This window comes from Molothrus ater, chromosome 2 (genome assembly GCF_012460135.2).
Source record: "Molothrus ater isolate BHLD 08-10-18 breed brown headed cowbird chromosome 2, BPBGC_Mater_1.1, whole genome shotgun sequence".
Lineage (NCBI taxonomy): Eukaryota > Metazoa > Chordata > Aves > Passeriformes > Icteridae > Molothrus > Molothrus ater.
The window spans coordinates 62265737-62286511 of record NC_050479.2 but is presented as its reverse complement, the minus strand read 5'-3'; positions in this window follow the sequence as shown (position 1 = coordinate 62286511).

Genomic DNA, 20775 nt, shown 5'->3' with positions numbered 1-20775 from the left:
GCGTGTCTGGAGGGTCAGTTTTTTAATTACATTTATTTTCAAGTTCATAAGTCTCAAACATATTTTCAACTGTCTGCCTTAGACCACTACGAAGGGGATTATCTTCTGCACAATAAATATGATCTGGTTTCAGCCACCAGGACACAAGACTGGGGCCGAAGGTTGAGCAGGTCAGAGAGGAACAGCCACCCACAAACCCCAACGCTAGTGCAGCATTGTTTCGGGAGTGGAGCAGCACCAGGCAAGTCTGAGGTACTCTAGGGCCTGGTGACAGTCAGAGGAACGGCTGCAAGTACTGGCCAGCTCTTCCAAGCTGCCTCTAGCACAGCTCTGAATGTCTCACCTGGACCGGTGATCTGACCATTCAGAGAGTGAATTCATTTCTTTATGAGTCAGAATTGATCAACTGCTCTACAGAAGTAGGTACAGAAACAGGTATAGGTATCTTTCAGCTGAGCTCTAAAGTAAAAATTTCAATCACAGAAATAGAGATTTCATAGCATCTTCCTAAGTGTCCTGGTATTGATCAGTGTCTCCATACTGCACCTCTGGTAGTTTCCTTTTGTGTGCATGAAGTCCTGTCTTAGGTATCTCACAGAATGCAAGATTGGGGTCTTATTATTTTGTGGTCTCTTAGGACAGAAGACTACTTCAGTTCCATAGGCAAAGGAAGGAATCCTTTACAAAGAAAAGGTACAAAGTCCCCCAGTTCCAAAGATTGGCACTGAGAAATATTTTTCATATATATATATATATATATTTATGCAGTATGTGCAAACATGTACTATACAACAGGATGTTATAAGAAGTAGGGTACTAATTTGGTATGCAAGTAGGAAATGTCAAATTAAGTTTTCAAAACTTGATCAAGCTCAATGTTTGAAGAGACTTGACTTACTTGTTGATTAAATTCTAGTCCAGCCTGTTTGTTAGACTTGTTACCTGTTTTCTTTAAGCAAAATGTAGTGATCAGACAAAGAACTCAAAGAAGAGTCTCTTTTGTTTTCACTGCGATTTCCCAGCTTTACCAAAACTGTCTGCTCTCAAATATTTTTCTCAGTCATATTCTACATACCTACACAAGTTATTTTGTAAAATGTATCCAACAAGAAAATGTTCCCTTTATAAAAACATAAAATAAAATATAACAACCCCAAGCCATGTGAACTCAACCTCCCTTATACCCTTTGCTTTCACCAATAAAACACCAGTACCTTGGTTATCACCTTTGCTCTGACTCTGTGTATGATTCAAAGAGTATCCATAACAGCCCAGCTGGTGTGTAAACAACTTCTAAAAGTTAATGTAGCAAAAACTATGGAAGGATTATATGCTGCACAGTAAGTGTGCTCTTAACTTTAAGGGGCATTGCAATTGCTCAGCATTATGCAAAGTGTGAATCAGCATAAAGTAGGTAAGAATTATTTTTGTTTTCACCAACACTTGAGGCTCTAAATTATGTTGAGTGCAGCTAAATATAGGATAGTTCTTTGCATAGGGAACAACGTATTGTTGCAGAGGAGTGCCCATATTTATAATCACCTCTTGACAGAGGTTAAAAAAGTCTGCTTGTAAAATGTTTTGTAGTTTTCTGTAAAAAAAATTGTTTCTTATCAGTCTATTTAATTTCTCTCTGGCAAAAAAATGTATTTATTTTCCTCGAGCTGTGTTAGTTTTACCCATTACAGCAATCAGTAAGCTATTTCCCTGTCTTTATCCTGATCTTTGAGATTTTCCACACAATTTTCTCTCCTGGTCCTGGTCAGGAGGGGGACAAATTGCACAGCTGGACTTGGGGAACTTGACATGTAGCCAGCAGAACGTCTGCTGGAAATACTCTGTCTCCTCTTGGAAGTGTGTAAGGTGATTCTCAGTATACACGTGCTCAGGAGCAAATAATCCCTGCAGGTGGTGACCAAGGTGATCATGCCAGTACTTGCATGTATAGATAAACCCATTAAGGAACTACATGGAAATAGACAAGTTTATCATTTATTCTGAGCTGAGCACTCAATTCCCAGCTTACCTCAAAGGCAGAAACTCTGTTTCAGGTCACCCTTTATTCAATAAAAGTTATTTTGCTTTTCTGTCAAGTGCAGCAAATTATTTAAGCCTCAACTTTAGTGGAAGGGCAATTTAATTAATTCACAGAGTTAGTCTTTTAATTGGATTTGGGTGAATCAACTTTTCTGAAACTCAGAAAAGGGGGTTGTTGGCTTGACTTCACAGATGCTATTCTTACATTTCAGCTAGCACCAGAAGCAAGGTTATTTCTCTCTGAGGATGTCAGTCTGAGACAGTGGCATCCACTGCATTTTTATTATCTTACTAATATAAGAAATGAAGAAAATTGAATGTTAAAATCAAACTCTCTCCTTCTGGATGCATTTTTAAATGATGGAAATATTAATTAGACTGACACCAAATTGAACATCAGGCTATATCCTTAACTGTCAAGCAAAAAAAAAGTCAGTTAAAGGGGAGAATATTTACATTTTGGTGATGAAATATTCTTGACAACACCATCATGCAGCTGTAGTTACTAATCCACCTGAGCTGAGGCTGGTAGATGACACCAGAGTGATGTCTGCAGAAGTGTTGTCAGTTGCCTTTGCTGTATTAAGTAAAGTAAATTCAGTAAAACAATGAAGAACAACCAGACTAGTCTACACTAAAATAAAAGTAGGTTCCTCTTGTAGTCTGGCAGGACTAGGTAGTTGAGGACATATTACAAAACCAGGACTGAAGCAAATAAAAAACTCTCAATGACAAATTCCTAACCTCAATCTTGAGATGCAAGACATGCAAGAGATGCACTCTATCAACAAGAAGGGAAGGATTCCCTGCCAAGGGAAGTATTTGCCTTTATCTCTTTTTGAAGCAGTGAATTCTTGAGTCACTGGGAGACACAGATCTATTATAGTCTCATTTCTAAATATTATGAGCTTCTGGCTGGTGCTGTAATATAAAAAATGCTCCTGCTTTCACTTCCCTTTCCTTCCCAGTGCACAGACAGGAATGGGCAGTGTGTTTGTGTTTATGTACCATGTAAAAGCCTCATCTGAGTCTGGGACTGAGCACATGGTCCCTGATGGCCCCAGAGATGGTGTGAAAAAAGAATAGGACACTGTTCTTTCCTCCAGAAGTTTCTAAGCCTGATAAGGCGAGAAATACTGTAAAAATAAACAGAATGCAAAGGAGTGAAAAAATGGTACCCTGCCTACCCACAGCCAGAGCTGCAACTCTGCTTCGCTTAAAACCATGCAAGGTGTTTTTGCACCTGCTTCTGCAGGACCAGCAGTCAGAGAAAGACCCTCACAAGGGGGACATTCTGCTAGCAAAGAGACTATGTATCTGAACTTCTTAAAAAACATAAAAAACCCAACCCAACAGTAACATAACTTTCCTCCAACAGCAATATAAGACAAAACTGGAATTCAGGTAAGACAATGAATTCGCATTCTATGGCTGCACTTGTAAACACCAAGGTAGATGTTGACATTTAATTTTCTCACATTTATCATCCTAAGAGAAATTATACATTCAGTTTACACAGATTTATTGCCTTAATTGCTTAGCAGCTCTTGGTATAATATTTAAAAGGTCACAAAAAAGTTTTTAATACATATTGTGAGGTTCTGAGTCTCTGTGAATTATAGTTACAAAGCCTTCCCCCTAAAACAAAGAGCAGTCTAGATGTGAATGTGCACAAATGAAATGGCTTCAGACGTGGGAAGAAGAGGTAAAGGCTGTTTTAAGACACACGCACAAAAGCACACTTGTGGAGGTAAATGCTCTGGGGGTAGAAATATGGGTGCACAGTTGCATCTGAAGTCTTCAGGTGTGAACTTCTAATTGCCTTTCCTAAGCAAAGCCCCTGTAAGGGAAGGGAGCTTGTGGTTCTGTTCCTAGGAAAGTCTGATAAGATCATCCATTCCCAAACCCTGGGACTCAATTCATGTTTGTAGTAATGGGAAAATTAGGGGGTTTACTCAATATAACTTTTTTGCACAAAGCTTTGCTCTCTTTCAAATGCTTTCAGATTTGGAGGAAAAAAAAAAACAACCTTTCTTTTTATTAATCAACTATATATTCCTTTTTTTCCGAATGAAATGTCAATATTTTTAAAGAACATTTATTTTCCAAACAGTTCTAGTAGATATCTTATGCCAATGACTAATTATGCAACTGATGATCATTTAGAGATTAATCTCTGATCTTGTGTAGTGCAGGTTAGCTCTGCTGAAGTCCAACAAGCCACAGTCAGGCAGTGAATTTTCCAAGATGCTGTGAAATCCGTAGCACTGCACCTCTCTCTGTCCTCTCTCTGTTGATGCCAGCCTCTTAACCTGCAGCGATTAATGTACTGAGTCTTATACATCTCTTTCCCCATTCAGATCAGGGCCGCATGCACCACTAGCCACGTGAGCATGGGCAGGAGTGTATTCCTTCTTCTAAATTCCTTTGCACATTTCCCACTTACAAAAGGCCTGAACAGCTTATGAGCTGCCCACTGTGGCTAGACAGGAAATTGCTTCAATCAAACAATTTCGACTCTGAGATGATGATATGTACTGTGATTTCAGTGCAGGACTCCTGCTGCTAATTTAGCTTAATAGGAACGTGCAACATCACAAAATCATTTGGCAACAGCAGAGTTAGGATTCCAACCAGAGCTGTTGCCATGACATGAAGGGGAGTTTAATCTTCTAAAACAGGGAATGTTTTAGCTGGAAATGCTATTGACTGTGAAGAATTTAATCTGAAAATAAGGATGTGGAGTTTTTCAAACTACAGCATGTACATTACCAAACCAGTATGGCATTACACTGACCATACTGTAGTTTCTACAAATCCCACCTTAATACCATAATTAGTACCTTTATTTTGAATTCAGCTTTTCATCTGACTTTGATGGAAAAAGAAATGTCAGGAAATGGTATTCTCTGTGCTTCCGCAGACCAATATTGCTCTTAACAAAATTCCCTGTTCCTGTACAAGTAGAAAATACAGCAGCAGGTTTTGTTGGTTTTGTTGTCATCTTCTAGACCATCAGATTAGAAATTAGAAAAAAACCTCTCCAGACATTGAATCCAATTTAATGCAAAATACTTGCTGTCATCTGCCTGTTTTCTAAAATCCTTATTAACAAAGTTTTCTGAGGTAGATTTCTCCAGAAAGGGAAGGAGGCAAGACGATGAAAGAAAATTGTCTCTTTGCTTCAACCTGTTTTTAGTCTACCCTTTTCCTTGCTATTTTCATTTATTCTGCAGAGAGTTCTACAAATAGCTCATGTTTCTATTGTCCCTTCTTGTATACCTTTACTAATAATCCAATAAATTGAATCTTTCCTGTTGAATTAAACCCATGCACTTGTTGGGGTTTGTTTGAGACCTGGTATGTTCTGCATCCATTGTACAATAATACTAAATTGTGTATGTCTGCACAGGCAGACTCCATCTTTGATCCACAGAGCTTCATCAGGTAGGAATGAAAACCAAATAGGACACTCCAACAAACCTGGGTGAAAATACTCTACCAGCCCTCAAATCCATGTATAATTCCAACCTGCTTTCATTTTCACTAAGAGACCAGCCTCTTACACAGATGAAATTTAAAGTTCTATCTAGAACTTTCATTCCCAACTACTCTATGCTGTATTTACTCAAAAAAAACCAAACAACAAAACAAAACAAAACAAAACAAAACAAAACAAAAAAAAAAACAAAAAAACCCCAAACAAACAAAAAAAAACCAAACCAACAAAAAAGCCCAACAACTCTCACTGTACATTTGCATCAAATGTTCAGGAATGATAGTCAGCACCTCTCCACTCACAGTAAGTCCTCCTCAGATTGCATCCACCTGTCCTCTCTCAGGGTGTGTTTACTGCTTTATCACTGCTGTTTCTCAATGCCTCTTGTCCTGCCATCCCTACGTGGCTTCCAGGGTGGGCCACTGCTTGGCCAATAACACTTGAGGAGAGGATGAGGTGGTTTCTCTCTCTCCAACAGTGCTGTAGCCAAAGCAGGTCACAGCTGGAGGCATTGCCTTTTCCTAGCCTGGCTTCTGTGTGTTCTTCTGCCATCCTTCAGACCAGACTAGCTAGAATAAGGGACTGGGAATTCTAAATCCTTTAGCAGACCATCTAAAGTGATAAGAACACTTTAAGCAAGTGTTCTGCTTTATTATGAGAGCTCTGTAGCTAGACCAGTTGCTGCTCCAGACAGAAGATTTATTCATCTTAAGTGAGAAAAGAGACTTGCTTTTCAAACCAAAAGAGGATTTTTAAAATTTTATTTAGTACAAAGCTTAAACTATTAAGCTGTTCCAGTGTGGGTGTAAAATATAGCACCAGATCCAGTGCAATATTTCATAAATAAATCTGAGAAGCAGAGACATGGGACTCCTTGCAATTTCAGATCAGTTTTTGAAAGCAATTTCTCAAGACACTTCTGTGGCAGGGAGTACATGCACTCAGAAAAGCAGCACAGTGAGTGAGCAAAGGAGTCAGAGCTAGGGTAGCCAAATGTACAGACTTCTGCAATGAAAACACATTCAGTAACCCATAAAACATACTGATAGGGCTGAAATCAGCAGGTGTAACAAATATAGATAACATTCCACAGGCCATGCACCCCATGGGCATAATCTGCCCTGTAAGTCTGCCCAAGCACAGGTTCTTCTTTTTTATTTTTCCAGGAGTCAAGAACAATTCAACATTTCTTGAGGTTCTGGGACATAAACAAGCTGTCAGAATTACACTTGGGGCAGTCCTACTTTGTTTTGCTCATTTATTTTTATGTGTAGGACAAGGTAAGCACCTACAAATATTTTCCTGCCCAGAGCAGGGAGGGGGATAGTTGCTGCTTCAGCAGCTTGAATTGCTTCACACAAAGGAACTGCCCTTGCTCCTGTGCTCAAGCAGTCATGCAGTTAACACTTATGCAAATGCCTGTCCATATACCATGGAACTTCCAGCTGGACCCTGTGCAAAATAGGATTGCTTGTAGGGTCCAAAACCCTGCCCAAGCACACGCAGCTGGAACAGGGCATGACGACACCACTGTGACTAATGAATGCAGCCTATCAAATAATCAAGGGACTTCCGACCTCAAATGCGTTTGGGAAACCTACTACTGGGCTTTGGGAAATTAGATTCATTTTTTGTCCTGGATGCTTATGGGTGTGGCAGTGCCAAAGAATTAAAATAGGAAGGGTTGAGTTTGCTTAACCCTTAAATACTTGTTTGCTGGACATTGCTTCCAGCAGGAAAGTCTGGACTGCACATTTAAAGAAAAAAAACCAGAATATAGAAACATGGCTAAATCCTATGAGTAATAGAGCAGCTTAAGAAATGTGTAAAAACTGCTCAGAAACAGAGCAAAACAAAACAATCATTATTTTTGCACTCTAGTCTGTTCCTAGTGGGTTGTTTACAAACCCCAGTAGGTTTCTTGATGCTTCCTCCCTATTGCTTTCTGGGGAGTAAGAGTGTAACACTGCCATGTCAAGTTATGTCAAACACATGCTGGTGGAAGACCTTTCCCTCTTAACGTTCACTCTGCTCCACCTTACCATGCCACATCATCCTATAGCAAGCCATTGTCTCAGTACAGAAGGATTTCCCACATCATTAACTGTCTTTCAAGTTACAAATCCAGCTTTCCATGTTCTCCGCTGTACCACAAGGATTGCTTTTCTCACCCTGCACACCCAGCAGGTGATCAAGTCAGTTGACAGTGGTACAGGTCCGCTTTTTTCCCCCCTGCTGTCCCTTAGCTGCCACTGATGTATCACTTCCTGCTACTGACTGCCTACTTGGCCTCCCCAGTTCAGCCTTCCCATGTAATCATTGCTACACCTTCTTCAGCATCCTCCTCAAAAGTACCTATTTCCCACTGATCCCCTGTCCTCCAATGCTTTTGTCTTGCTTTATCCCCTTCACCTGTCACAATGTCCTCTCATGCCTTATTTTTCCCAAATCTTTTTAACACAGATAGAGTTAATGATGAAATGAAATAGGTCATAAAAGGGAAGGGCAAAAGCTTCTCATTCACTTCCTTTTTTTTTTTTATCTCCCCTGTTTTTAAGGGAAAAAGTCCAAACACAATTTAAAGGACTGAATATGGCTGAAATTACACTGGAGGCAACAATCTGTTCCAGCTCAGAAGGTGGTGGGAAAAGAGCCCAAGCAAAAGCAAATTGTCTATCTCCTACTGTAAAATGGAAGAACAATAGTATTGTCTTCCATTCTGTATGCAAGGGTTTGGCAAACCTGTCCTGGCTGCTGTATTACCACCAAAGCTGAAATACTAAGACATATGCCCAGTGAGAAACTGTAAAAGCAGAGCAGCAAGAAGGATGCGGGGGCTGCAGGAGGGAAGATCTGAAAGGCTAACTATGAATACAACTGGGCTTAAACACATCTGCAAAAGAAAAGGGACAACTATTTTCCTATCAATATTTGAAGGGTCTGCACACCAAGGGGAGTTACCTCCTCCAGGAGAAAGGATGCAATTAGTAACAGTGGATGAAATCACAAGGTGAATTTAAACTGCCCATTGTCAAGGAGAAAAACAAAACCTCTTTACAAAGGAAGATATTTTAGGAAGCAGGCATCCCATTGCTTGGAGTGTGGAGAACTAAACCAACAGAATCACATTTCTTGTCTCAGTTCTATACAGCCAGGGGCACTCAGTAGCTGACCTAATAGGGTTTTTGCATCTGTTCACACCATTTTCTGGATTAAATAATTACAAATTCACTATTTGTATGTATTTATTAAAACTGTTTCCCATTGTGCTCTCCAGATAGAGCCTGGAGAGGAGACCTTATAGGACCTTCCAGCACCTAAAGGGGGCTACAGGAGGACATTTTACAAGGATATGTAGCAATAGGACAAAAGGAAAAGGCCTGAAACTGAAAGTGGGTGGCTTTAGATTAGATATTAGGAAGAAATTCTTTCCTGTGAGTGTGATGTGGCACTGGAAGAGGTTGCCCAGGGAAATTGTGGATGCCCCATCCCAGGTGGTGTTCAAGGTCAGGACAGATGAGGCTTTGAGCAACCTGGTTTAATGGAAGGTGCACCTGCCCATGGTTGTCAGTAGACAATCTTTAAGGCCCCTTCCAACCTAAACCATTCTATGGTTTTGTGGCTGACCCTCTGCTCCATGTCCCACAGCCTGCTATCACTTCACTTTTCTCTGTTGCCAGCACAAGTGCCACTTCAATTATTAACGAGGAGTGGGGTTTTTTGAAGCTTTTCTTATCCAAATATATTAAATCTGTCTTGGAGTTGTATTACTGTGTAATTAAATTTAATGCATTTGAGTTGGAGGCACAAATAAGGAGGATGCTGCAGTAGCGGTGTAATGATGGGATTTTTCTCCAGCTGATGACACACACCGGCGTGTTTCCAATTTTCAGATTGTGACTCTAATGGCTCATTCTGTTCTTTAGCAGGGGGCATGTGTGAGACAGAGACACAGTGTGCAAGCACTGAGTGCTTGTTTTGTAAAAGTCAGGAGCTACACAGCATTTGTGAACCCAGATCACCCCAGAAAATGGGTGGGGGGACATTCAGAAAGCAGACTTCAGGTGATAATTTGGTATTTAGTTTGGACAGTACAGAGCTCACAGATCTCCCTTGCCAGCACACACGGATGTTATGGGAACTTGGAACAACATATCTAAACATCTAAAGAACAGCAGGAGGATGGGAAAATTAGGAGTCCTGTCCTAGACAGCTGCAGGAAGGAGGTTCACCATTCTTCAGCCTCATGTTTGTGTTTTTCTGGAGCTCTGGAAATTTCCAATCTGGGCAGTGAGGTGGGTAGCACAGACTTACTTATTTTGGAGAACCACCTACAAGTCCCAGTAAGTAATGTTACCCCCATGCCAGGAAGCACTTTGAAGGTTGCAGCCCATAAAATAGGATCTGGATCACATCTTTTCAGATTCACTGAGATAGTTAACGCATTTTGACACAGGAACATCTGCCCCGCATTTTCCAGATTATGTTTTGTGGGAACTCAGTTCTGCATTAACTTCATATTAGTGGGAACATTAATGAATGGTCAGTGAATTCACTGTGAGGAAAAAGTTCTTGCTCTTACAGAGTCTTCCTTTATTTGTCTTGGATCATGCCACTTGCTTTGCTCACATATCACTAGCACAGAATAAGTCAAGCCGGATGCACCATTTCAGCAGCCTGATATTTAAGCACATATTTACAGGAAAAAGGTATTCCCTGAGCAGCTCTTGACTCAGGATTCGGACTCTGGCAGGCTGGCAGGGCCCAGGGATTTCAGCCATTATACAGGGCCACAATACAAGGCTCGTCTCCTGTCAAGCATTTGGGTGGATGCCTGATTTATTTGCAGAGGCAAATTTTTGGCTTGAATCTTGCATTTTAATGCCATGCATTAAATTAAACACTACACAAAGAACATCAAGGAAGCAATTCAGCTGTCTTGTGATGTACTGATTCTGCCTACCAAGTGCAGGTATGTCTCATTGCCTTGAAATTTTCCAACACCACAGAACATTTTGGTTTCTGTTCCCCTCATGGTGGGCTTCTTGGGCACAAGCTATAAAGCACAAATGGCATAAGTGTCCGCCTTACAGCAAAAATGTCTCTTCAAAGTCAACACGCTTTAGGCACTTCTGTCATTTTCACTCCCAAAATGCCCTTCACACAACTTCTGACTTCAGTAAACAGTATGTTGCTAAGAAGTGAGTTGTGTTCATAATAACTCTATGAGGCAACCAGGAAAGGAGATACATTTTTCCCACTGCCTTTTCTCCCTTGGACTGTGCAGTCCCAAAACGCCCTATAAATAAAACCAGACACATATAAACATACAGGCTCCAACCTCTGCCAAGCAGTCTGTGATGAGACTTCCAGTGGCACCCAGAGCTGGTCACTTCAACCCAAAGAGCACAAATCCCTGCTCTCAATTTGCTCCTCATTATAACCAGTGCAACTAGTTATGACTTCCTACCCACACAGTTTCTACTGTGCACACATGTCCATTCCAAGCCTTCCTTTGTAAAAGCAGGGTCTTCACTGTTTTTTCTCAGACTGTCATGGAATTTCAATTGTTCCAGGTATTAAAAGTCAGGAGAGTACACTGGCACAGTGCCTTGGGAAATGGCAGTAAGATCACTAAGGACCAGATTCTGGACCTGGCAAAGATAAGCTGTTTTCCTTCTGGAAACATGTTAGAGTGAAAACAGGAGATTTTCCATCTACGTTGATTTACCAGTGGCTTGAAGGACATTATGGTCCTTTGGCAAGCTCTCCTTTTCTTAGCACAAACACGGGTCTAAGTTACTTGGAGCAGTTTTTGTTCTACAGCATGCCTGACAAACACATGGAAACAAAACAGTCTAAGAAATTCTGAAGAATAAATGGGCATTAAAATTAGTACTTGATAGTGTATGATAGTGTATAAAATTAAAATTTTAAAGAAAATCATGGAACATGAAGACTCTTTTGGAGTTTTGGTTTTTGTAAGTTTTTGCACTTGAAGCAACAAACTTCAAACCATGGATGTGGGAAAGGGTCATTCCTGAGCTTACAAGAGAGTTTTTGTCAAAGATTCATCTGACGCTGCATGCCTGATACCTGACTCATGCATCTGTGCATCAGATCATATCTTCCTCCTCTCCCCTTTTTTTCCTTCATCCCTCAAACACCAAATGCTTCTCTAGTTTCCTATACACCCTTCACTTTCTGTTCTGCAGGTCCTGCCACCATGCAGCCGTCCTTGCTCCTGGTATCTCTTCACCTTATCAGACTGAACACCTACTTTCATATATGCATTTTGAAATGCCCTCCTTTTTTGCCCATGACTCTCTCACCAAGTGAGAGCTCTGTCACAGTTAGTCACTGCCCACATGTCCCAGGAATTGCTGTCTGGGCTTTCCAGGCTGCCTCCCACCCTTCCTGTGGCCAGCCCAAGGATGCTCATGCATCCTCCCTACCCTTGCACCCATGGAACTGGCAACCTTGATGAAGTTTTTCCTTGGTGGTATCTCACAAGGGATAGCTGCCAAGGCTACACAATGTTCTAGCAGCCATCCTCATGAGGAATATGCATGTTTTGGGAAGTATTCTTATCCACATTAGTCCTAGTCTGTGCCCAGACACACATATCTTCTGTGCTCTGGGTTGTGCCGGCACATCTCTTAGGACTTTCTCACAGATGACCAGGACAGAACAGCAGCTATTTGGGATTTATGGGTGTGCATTAACTCAGCGACCCTGCATGTACCACAGAAAGCTGCAGTGCCCTACAATGTATTAATAGACACTCTAAAAACTTGTGGCTGGAAGAGAGGGGATAACTCACCATTCAGCACTTTCATGCTCCTAATGGTAATGACTGTTCCCTCATTCCTTTCTCTCATCAGCAGCTCTCAAGGAAGCATCATTAAGATGGCATATTCCAGTACAAGAAAGACATCAGGCTCAGTTCATTTAAAAGACATATTTCAATAAAGCTAATTTAACATTCAGATCAGAGGTGCCCTCAGGGATTCTTGTGCCTGCCCTGCATGGCTCTAATACTCAGCTGTAACCCATGTTTGCACAATATGGGTAAGTAAAATCTGGAGAAGCCCAGTGAGTGTGGATTTTCTTAAAGGACTCTTAACATGTCAGCCTTTTATTGCACTCCATAATACAGTGGTGTTCTGACATATGTTAGAATAGTATAAATTAAATTACATAAAGCAATCAGTTCTTACTCGTAGCCCAATTCACAGTACTTGCTTCTCAGGCAGAAATTGAGAGTAAACTTGATATTTGGATCCTCAGTGGACTCAAAAATGAGTCAGAAGAAAATTACATCTAAAATGTTTACAGAGATATCAAACTTCACTGGAAAATTATTTTATATTTTAGTAGTATTCCACTTGTTTCTTTAAGTGATTAAGTGCTTTAAATAAATACTTTTGATTGCCTTAATTGTGCTAAAGAAAAACATTTGGATTCCAGTGATATTTAGGAACTAGAACACAGATAAAACAGTGTCTAATAAACTAGATAAATAATAACAGCTCCTTTTGCAAATCAAGCTGTTGGGCTTTGTGCTCTCTCTAGGACCTTCAGAGCAGAATTCTGCAGGCTCTGAAGAGAGTACCTGTTTACATGTTGTATCTAAAAAAGAAGGTGGGAAGTAACTCCATCACTAAATGAAAAAGATGCTACATTTCCCCCAGAACACTTTAAATTATAGTAAAACAATTCTGTGAGAAAGACAGTATTACAAATACTGGAAGTTACAGCAAAATATCAGCACAGCTGTTTGAGTCAACTAGTTCAGACAGTGTCTAGATGTAAAAGACAATTCACATATCTGTAGGTAACATAATTCTTGTACTGCATTTCATGGATCTGTCATGGTTTCCACTGTTTTAGGAACCAGACATTCCTATGAAGATACAATCAACAGCTGGAGATGTGAATTGCCACCTTACATGAAATGAGTAGAGGGTGGGATCCAGCTCAGCAGCCCACTGAAAGACTGGCCCTAAATTCACTGCCACAGCATCGATGGCAGCAATCAATCACCTTTCCATGGAAGTAGCTGTTCCTCCATGCACCTACAATTAAGGTGCACATCTGCCTTGAACAGGCAAACTGGATCCCAGCAGGTAATGCCAACCAACACTCCTGGCAAGCCATAGTCACAATATCATGACTGACATTTAAGGGTTCCAGCAGCCAGTGTGTCTGCGTTACTTGTTTGCACCTCCTTGCCAGTCCACATTGCCCAAACAACCTTGATTTAAAGCTGGACTATTATGAATCAAGAAAACAATTTTGCATATTTCCCACAAAATTAGACCTACTGGGGAACGTCTTTTACAGAACTCTTGCTTCCACCTATTAAGGCTTTTCTAATCAGTAAACTGATTTCTATAACTAAACAAAACCTGATAGCAAAAATTTTAAGTTTGCCATTGAGGAATAATTGCATATTTCTAGAAATACTGCACATATTCAATAACAGACATTCATGCTAATTCATGCACTGCATAATGTTTTCCACTTTGATGTTTAAAAATTACACACTGTAACTTAACTTGGAAAAATGTGCTGTCCTAGGAATAACAGAGGAAAAACATAACAGCAGTCGCCTGCCAGATGTAATACAGAGTTGTAGCAAGTAGCAGCTACATTTATTTATCTATATATTTTTATGTATGTAAAACTTCAGGGCTGCAGCTGTTTGATTCTGCCAAATGTATGGAAAGTAAAAATATTTTAATCATCACTGTTATGGTGCTCACCTATTTCACAGCTCTGTGGTACTGTCTGCCATACACTGGTGAACCCATGAACCTCTAGAAAGTACAAATATATTTGAGTTAAGCCCTGCCACCAGGGCTCAGCTCAATGCTGCAAATCCAGAAGAGATGACCTACATCTTTGGATTCACAATTGATTCTTTTTCTTTTAAATGCTTCTCCATCCATCAATGTCCAAGCATAAATGTAGGAGAGTCCTTATGGATTCATTTTAGTCTTGCATTTCTGTTTACATGCTACTAGAGAAATAAGAGCAAAAAAGTAGCCCAGAGAGATAAATATGGCCAAATCATAGACTGGAACACACACACAAAAAAGAAACTGCTTTTGTCTTCCTTTTGTTTTCCCTTTCCTTTGTACTAATCATCAAAGTGATGGAAGTTTTATAAAGATGAAAGGAAAGGAAAGGAAAGGAAAGGAAAGGAAAGGAAAGGAAAGGAAAGGAAAGGAAAGGAAAGGAAAGGAAAGGAAAGGAAAGGAAAGGAAAGGAAAGGAAAGGAAAGGAAAGGAAAGGAAAGGAAAGGAAAGGAAAGGAAAGGAAAGGAAAGGAAAGGAAAGGAAAGGAAAGGAAAGGAAAGGAAAGGAAAGGAAAGGAAAGGAAAGGAAAGGAAAGGAAAGGAAAGGAAAGGAAAGGAAAGGAAAGGAAAGGAAAGGAAAGGAAAGGAAAGGAAAGGAAAGGAAAGGAAAGGAAAGGAAAGGAAAGGAAAGGAAAGGAAAGGAAAGGAAAGGAAAGGAAAGGAAAGGAAAGGAAAGGAAAGGAAAGGAAAGGAAAGGAAAGGAAAGGAAAGGAAAGGATGAAGTGCCCCCACCTTCTCCTGCACTGTCTATCACCTGATAAAATACTTTTTAGCTGTAAGGTTCCCCAGAGATCATGCTGTCTTGGCAGAAAGGTCCCACAAAGCCACCTTTGCAATATGGTGTATTGGTTTTGGTCGCCCCATTAAAAAGCTGCTATTTCACTGGGTAACAGCTGACAGGAGACAGGCTTTGGATGATGACCAGTGTTAATTGTGGGCAGCAAGTGCATCTTTAAGGTGTAAGGAGAAGCAAATCAAGTGGAAAATACTCACTACTGCTTGGAAGTTTAAATTGAGGAAAAAGATAGTGGAAGAGGTTCAGGTATTAATGCATGGAATATGGAGCTTTATAAAATGGAATTTGCAGTGATGTGTGTCAGGATGCAGTAAAATTTTACCTACAGAAAAACTGGCCAAATTGTAACTCAGCTGACTATAATACAACATAATATTGTCTCAGAGCAAGCCAACCTATCAGCTAGCAGAACTGAAATGAAAATATTCAAAGCAGAACAAGTTTTAGTAAATCAAATGTCTGCAGATGCCTCTTGCGGTATGAAGGGTCATTGTCAGGTATATAAATAGTTAATATTTACAGATGAGAGCAAGATATGGAGAAGGACCTTTCCCTTCAGGTTTCACTAAAATAAAGCATAGATTTTTAGAGAGGTTTCTTTAAATAAGGCAGAGTTCCTCCTTAAAGCATCAGAGGCCTTTCATTGCTTCAGCACAAAAGCTTAGGGACATTCCCCAACAGTTCAGCCTCTGGTGGGAAATAAAGTTTCCACAAAATCAAATTTCTATTCAAGGAAAAAACCAAATCACTTTTGCTCAAAGCATTCAGGTTTCCTCTGGGAAAATAAAAACAAAGTATTTTCTTCAATACATGGGCTTGACCCAAACCAAATATTTCAGTTTATTTTTTAGCTGAACAAGAATATATTATTTCAACTCAGTTCAACTTGAAACTGCCTCTGGGTGTGCTGTCATGGTGGATATAAATTGCCCAGGAGAATCTGGGAATAAGACAATTTGCATCACAGCTGGTTAGCTGGCTCATAAGAAAATATTATTAATACAACAATATTAAAATATCATATTTAGAACAACAAGACTGAAGCAATATATTTGGATGCTTCCAAAACAAAGTTGTTCATAACTTTTCCTCCCACTATGAAATTTTGATACAGGGAAAGAAATTTTTAAATGGGTAAAATAGCACATGAGAAAAATAAATAATTCTGACTCTAATTTCCAGCCAACTAATCATTCCATCAGTTTTTATGCCACAGTAATTCTATTGAGCCCCACTGGAATGACACAACCTAAAGGGGCTGAAGGTACAGTGTTACCAATCTGGCCCCAGTGCATGGGTTTAGGCAGATAAAAGATGTGTCTTAAGGTGCTCTGGGTTCTCTCTCACAAATGACTTCCCCTTGGCAGTGTAAGTATGCACAGGAACTTGTAGATCCTGAACTAATAATGTGGTTAGAAAGGATGACATCCTACAAATCTTCAGGAATATGGCACATCTTCCCAAAACACATGGATGAATGAGCCAATCAGGTTTTTAAAAACAAGCTATGAATTCAGCTTCACTTGGGATTGAACAGAGATTGAAACTAGCATTAGTGTGTGGGATAGACAAAAAATTTAGAGAGCTTCAGTTATATATATATATATATATTTTCTTATTACTTAGAAATTGTAGTTAGACTGAGTTATTCCAGCTTTCCCTTCAGCCTCAAATTCTAATACTCAGTTGTCATTCAAAAACAATCCAGAGCCAATTATTACAGACATTCTGTTTCACAGCAAAGACCATGCCAGTTACTCACCTCAGGTTTACAGTCACCAGGACACAGGGCTCTGGTGCTGTAATATCCAGCTTGCTCAGGACCATCACCTGTGAACAGCAAGGTTGAGGGATGCTGTTCCAGCATGATTTTCAGAAGGCTCATGTGAAGATGTTCTTACCTCACTACAATGGCATGGGCCTAGAAGGCTGAGAGGTCCAGAATGAGCTCAACTGCATCAAAAAGAGGGGAGGGTTTTTAGTTATTAGTCCTGGTTTGTAATAACTAGCCTCTGATTCACATCCAACAGCCCCTGATGAATACAGAGACACCAAACCGTAGTAGTGTCAACAGCAACACAAATTATTCACATTTCACTTGCCTCACTTTTAGATATCAGAGTGATTGATTGGCATCCTCAGTTACTCCTACATTTACTGATTACAAAATCTATTCAGAATTTCTGAGCAACTCAGAAACCAGGGACTTTTACACCTGAAACAATCCTGAGAACACCAAATTTGAATTATGTAAACTAGGTTTTTAACTTCTCCTCTTTCAGATGAAAATTGTTGAAAAGCAGCATTTCTAGGAAGCGTTTATGTGCACCATGCCAAGCATAAAATCCCTGCTGAAGAGAACAAAATAACGTCCTACAAAAAATTTCCAAGCAGAGCTAGGGAACAGGGGAGGGGCTGTCATGAATTTGTTACGTTGTTGCCTTCCAGAAATTAAAAAGCAATATGCAGTCTGTTCCCATGCCAGCTGTGTTTCTAGAGACTGCTTTCTGTCTACCACAACCACATTATTGCCATTTTAAGCTAAGATTTCACTTAATTTCCATAGGCTGGGGCAGAGCGCAGCTGCCTGCTCTCGGCGCAGACGCGCTGCCGGGGACTGCAGGTCGCAGTGTGCAGGGCTCTGCTGCTATCCACCTGCAAGCTCCTTGGTTTAAAGTGGAAGAGCTTGGTGCCTGCACCTTTCCAGAGCTTTCCACCTTGAGGAAAAGCAGTGGTCAAGGCTGGTTTGGACATGACTGATCACCTAGGAGTTGTTCCATACCAAATTCTCAAGGTAGAGCTCACACTTTGTTTTGCAGATGGATGAGAGCCCTGGTATCCTCTTTTTGTTGGGCTCTGCAAATGAAGATTGGACACTTTTTTGCTTGATACCTGCAGTATCAAGTATCAAGTATCAAGATACTTTATGGAAGGAAAACAATTTTCAGGTTCTTGGGAGAAGGTGAGATGAGTAACTTTTGCAGTCAAAATAAAACAAAAATCCTGAGATAAATGATAAACTCATGATCAGTTGCACATCCAACACACTTGCTAGAAGACTAAGATCACAGATTTGTTTCTGATATGTCAACCTGCGCAAAACTGGTTTCTGATTTATCAATGCTTCATGTGCAAACCTAAAAGAAAATTTAATAGGCCTGTGCCTCAGTTTCACATATGTCAAACTGCTTTCTGTCAGGAAAGCTAAGTTTTCAGAAGGTACTCAGACCTTGTGGTAGATACTCATGTGTCTACAGCTACACCAAAATAAATAGTGCAGTCCGTAAATGGAGAGCTTACAACTGTAGCTGCAAAGGTCTTACGCAAGGCAACATTCAGCTGGCTTGCACTTCACTTTTATGTTCTTGATGTCCTGAGTAGAGCTGTAGTTTTAAATGAGTCATTGCACACCCCCAACCATACTGTTTGTCAAGGTCCAACTCAGGCCAAGTTTGGAAGAAATTAACTTCTGTAGCTGGTATGCAAATATGACAAGAAGTCAATTATCTCACTTCATAAATAGTGAACAGCCAGGGCTCATTGATCTCTCCTGCAGAGCAGTGGACTGTTTGCCAGGGTCTTTGCTTTCAGTAGTAGCTCTCAAGGTTACTCCTCAGAGTTGAGAGATCCTTTGACTCAAGAGATTCTCAGTAAATGAATAATAGCATGCTTAACTCTGAAATCTTAGCTAAGTGACACAAAAGATTGATTGTGCACATATAATCTTTGAGATATTAACTGTTGACTAAGTCTAAGTTTGGAATTAGGCACACATAAACTCTCTTCTAAGAAGGAGTTTAGAACACAAGGAGGTCTTTTCTGAACCTCATGACTCAACAGGAGAGTCTCCTTCACTGCCCATTTTGTCTGACCCCTGTCCTTTATGCCATAAATAATCAAGTGCACCTTGTCATCAGATCTTATTAAACCTTCTCACATTTACCATGAAGCTTGGCAAAATCACTGAGTTATATCAAGAAACATATTGCTACTCTTTCTTAGGAGTGACACGCATGACACACCCACGACTGCTACCCTATAGCTGTCAGAGCCCAGAGCCAGCCTTCTAAGAAAGCAGCAGGACACCTGGGCTCCTCACAAAGGTTGTATGTAGCCCTAGCCAAGGGGTCCTGAGCCCTATTCTGCACAGTGGCTGCATTCAGCAGGAGTGGAGCCCACCCTCTGTATCAGATATGCACTCTCACGTTCGTGGGGATGGCCACCAAACCCTCTGGAGCATGGATGGCAAATTCACTTGGTGAACACAGTAAGCCATTTGGTTATTGTATGAAAGGAGAGAGAAAAGTTCCTTGTCGAGCTTCTGGACGAGACTGCCAGGGCTAAAACATTTCTTGCTAAACTCAGCATTACCATCTTTTTTTTTACCAGTTTGTGTTGTCTGATAGTGTCCTAGCCTCACCTGTGGGACTGGGAAATTTAGTATTGCCATGACGCATTTCCAAGTCCCACATGGGCATTAGTGGGAATTACTGCCTCATCTGCCCAGTCTTGCTGGGTTCACCTGTGGGTAAAACTGGCTCCAAAAAACTTTACTGCGAAAGGCTTTCTGTAATTGTGCCCCACTGATCTAAATGGGCTCCAGTGTGTGCCTGAGACTCACTTTGATATGGGTTTGGGTCCATGAAGAGATTAGCACATGTCAGCTGAACTGTAGTAAGGCTCCATGTGTCTGAAGCTCCCAGAGATCTGCAGCAGGGTTAACAGTGCTGCACACAGAGCTGAGCTATGGGAGCAGCCTGCAGCTCCCAAGGGTCTGCCAGGACCCACGGGTGCCCAGTGACACTGGCACCTCTCTGAGCTCTCACTGTGAACTGCCTGAGCCTGCCTGTTTAAAGCCATTGCCCTCACCATGAGGGAAGCCTGCAGTATATTTCAGGATGTGTGGGTGAGCAGCAAACCCACTCAGCCAAACTTTTGACAACTACTAAGTCTCAGAAAGTCTGGGAACTGGTTTTTTTTTAGGTTGAAAATTGAAGAGTTGGCTATTTCTTCATGTATGTCCAGGCAGCAGAAGTAAAAGGCAGAAGCAGTGTCAGGCTGTTTTGTTACCCCTTTGCTCTACACACACTTTGCTTTACAGAAAGAACTGCTTCATTCGGGATGCCTGCTTGGGACAGGCTGCTGGAGTTAGCAGTTACATCTATCTCCTGACAAATGAGTATGACATCAGAGTGACTCCAGTTTTTTATAAATATCTATTGCCAGTTTGATTCATATGTCAGCACAGACCTGGAGTTAAAACTGAAGGGGACTGCATATTATGCCTGCCTTTTAAGGCTGGTGGAATTTCCCCTCTTTAGGGAAAAAACTTCTCACTTACATATTTCACTAATATCTACCATTGCAAGCCTTAGATTTTGTCTCTCTCAAGCCTGCATCCTGTAAATCCCTGTAATTGCATGCAGCTGTTTGTGAGCCACCCGCTGCAAACTGAAAGCGTGTGCTGAAAAAGCCCCCAAGCAGAGAACCTCTAAAACAAGCACTGAAAAAGCTGCTAGTTTACCAAAAAGACCCTCTCTGCTCTGCCCTCCCCTGCCCTCCTCTGCTGTTGCTACCTTG